We start from the raw sequence: 3,555 nt of genomic DNA on the forward strand, positions 1-3,555 counted from the left end.
CCCACAAAACTTTACCCAACTGTTTTCAATAGTGGCAGTCAAGCCTGAAGTTGTCAATCAAAGAACAGCTTATCAGTCTGAGCTTTTTCTTTTTAAGCTTTTACTCGGTGACTTTTGAGACCTGTCAACACCCAGTAGATTTTAGCCCTAACAATAAAGTCACACTCTATCTCCCACATAGAAGCTTTAAGATTAAATTCTGATGTCATATACGTCATATTTACATAGTTAAAACTCATAACTAGCAACCCACAGGCAATAGGATGCAATAACCATGCAACAGAGCCATTTCCTGTCCCCCTTTTTTCTCTCACACTATGTTTTGTGCAGTTTATTGGATGTGAATGTTATGAAAATGAAAATCGTCTGGGAGAAACCTGCTGGCCAGGTCTGAGGTTTAGAATTTGACTGGAGGAGTATATAGAGTTGTAAATGCTTGGCCACCTCTTACATTATAAAATACAAACACTTTCAACATTCTTTTCATTTCCAGAAAAAGGAGAGATGGGAGGCCACAATTACATGCTCTAACAGCAGATTTTTAGTATCTTTAACTTTTCAACTATTGCAGGAAAACAACTAAGAGTCAAAAAACACAAAACACCAAAAGTTTTACAGTTTTTATTTTTTAAACACAAAGTACGTACTTTAAATACACTGCTAGGTGAACTTTAACCATGGATGGGATTTAAGAGTCAAATCTACTGTGGCACTTTAAACAGCCAATTTAGAGGAGTTAAGCATTTTTTTGGCAATCACTTTAGAGCTAGAAATATGTGTGTCATGTTGAAGTAAGAAAATGAAAGCCACTGTCTCTGATTTAATTTGAAGCCTCCGTCGCATCAAAAGATTAGGCTTTAAATAAAAATATTGACAAGAAAATAAGGTTCTAATAGAAGCACATTATATACTATGCTGTGGACATTTTTTTTTTTTGTAGTTTCATTATTGAATGTGAGACAGAATGAAATCATTCTCTTAGTAGAGTTACTTTGGAAAACCTTCTGTATAAATAATGTCCAAAAATACCATTTTGAAATAAAGTATTATTCCTTCTACGCTGATCTTCCTAATTATTCATATTAAAAGATGTACACTGAAATTTAATAACCATATTTTATCAATATGTTAGAAAACATTTGCATTTCTTTTCTAAAATACGTGAAAAGTGCAGTCATATTTCTCATGTGAAATAATATCAAGGAAAATTAATATTTTAATGATTATAATTCTGTCTGAAAACAAAATTAGACAAATGTTTTTAAAGGCTATAACAGCATTCTTCAGTCTCATAGCTTCCATACAAAAATCAAGTTATTTCAATTTTTTTTCTTATTTAAATTATGTAGGAAGCTGATATTTGGATTCAATGAATTTGTTCCAGCAAATAAAATAGAGTTCCTAGAAGTAAATAAGCATTTTTTTAAGACCCCGGAAATGGAACAGTTTTTGTCAATAAAAGATGCATTTATATACCTTCTCTCTCTCTCTCCCTCTCTTTACATCTTTCTCTCTCTTGAATGTGCATGCACTGCACATATACTACTCGTGGAATTACTGAGTGGTTTCAAGAAAGGACTTCTCCATCTAGACCAGGGGTGTCCAAACTTTCTTCAACGTTTTTTACCAAGGGCCATACGCGGTAAAATACACAAACAGCCGGGCCACTTACTCAAGGTGAAGTACGTATTGCCTTACCTGGTTTATTGAAGTAAACTAAATATATTTTTGGAATTTGCTGCGGGCCAATTAAAAATGGATTGCGGGCCGCACTTGGTCCGCGGGCCGCAGTTTGGACACCCCTGTTCTAGACCTAAATGCTTTCTCCTCACTGGCCTACCACTACACCTGAGGTCCTACTGACGGAATCCATTCCTCTTTGTTAGGCATTTGTCTTTAATAATTCTCAGTTCAAATGAAAATACTCTTAAAGTAAGAGTTTGTGGAGTTCACGAACTAATGCACCACCACCATAAAGAACTAACACACTTAGCTAATATTGGTTATAGCAGCATATTGAGAAATAGTTTTAATTTAATTAGAGAAATGATGATTGCATACCCTTGAGTTTTGAGGGCACTGTTTTAGGCTCTGTGGGGAATGCCAGGATGACTAAACCTCCTCCCTATGAGAAGCAAAAGAGACCTATCTTGTCAAGGACATGGAGAGAGAAAGGAAGGTTAAAATAAAAGAGCCAGAGGAGGAGATGCCAAAAGATAGAGAAGGGAATTAAAACAGGAAACCAGAAAATGTCAAAAGCAAATTTCTTCTTTTACAGTTTTACATCATGTAACCAAAGAACCAAAATGTAGCAACAGCTGTCACATCTGCTTCCCTCTAGCTCCTCTTTTGCTGACCAGAGAATCTTGTGAAATAAGAAAAATCAGTCATGCCAGTTAATATTTTTTAATATTGCAGACATAGCCTCCAACACAATTGCTTTTAAAGGGACAAGACTCTACTTGCATATGCAAGTTCTATAACGTTGGTTTCAAAAGCAGACCAGAGAAACTTGTGGAATAAGAAAAATCAGTCCTATCAGGGAATATTTTTTAATTGCAGAAATATCTGACATTATAACCCAACCCTTTGTTTGTATGTGTAAAGAAATACTATTAAGTATTCTAGAAAATTGCAAGCTTTTGCATAAGGTTTTATGAAACTTTTGTTATTAATATTATTGCTATGGAAACATGAAACCAAAACACACCTCTGTATGAAAAAAATATATAACCACCTTGTCTTTGCCTGATTCTTTCACTTGTGTGTTAAAGTAAGCTAAGCGGAAGGAAGTTTAAAACAGTCTCTCAGAACTTGAAGTCCTGTTGCATGTAAGATGCTTAGAGAAGGATGATTGGTCAAAAATTATTGGTCTCTTTCAGCTGGTATCAAATGCGAGGGCTAAATTCAACTCCTGGAGTCTCTGATGGCAATTGCAGATGGAGTGAATGTCAAACACTTTGGGGCTTGTGTTTAATTCAAAGCAGCACATGACATCTTGGACAGATCCCGATATGCTCATGAAATTACAAATGGAGTTGGGAATCTCATGAAATAAGTCAAAGATATTATGAGGTATGACTATAAAGTAATGGAACTGCTTTTGAAACCAACGTTACAGAACTTGCATATGCAAGTAGAGTCTTGTCCCTTTAAAAACAGTTGTGTTGGAGGCTCTATATTCACACAATTCTTGCTGCCAGAACTGAGCCACAGTTTTTCCTCCCCAATGGAAATGCCTCTTCTTTGGAGGGAAAATCTGAAATTTGAAAATGGATGAAGTTGTGCAGCCCCAGTTCTGTTGAATAGAGTGAGTAGTTAAACTGAGACTGAGGGATAGGATTCAATGGGGCTATACATAAATGAGCCTTGTTAAGAAAATTTGCATTGTAATATGTAATAAAAATTGCTAACACTTGAGATTGTGCTATGTGCCAGAGTCTCTTCTAAGCATTTGACACCCTTGATTTCAGCATTGCTCACACTAACGCCATGATGCAGGTCACATAATCACCATTTTAAAGTAAAGGAAACTGAGGCACAGAGGAGGAAAAT

The sequence above is a fragment of the Rhinolophus hipposideros genome (assembly GCF_964194185.1).
Source record: "Rhinolophus hipposideros genome assembly, chromosome: 3".
In the NCBI taxonomy this organism is placed as follows: Eukaryota; Metazoa; Chordata; class Mammalia; order Chiroptera; family Rhinolophidae; genus Rhinolophus; species Rhinolophus hipposideros.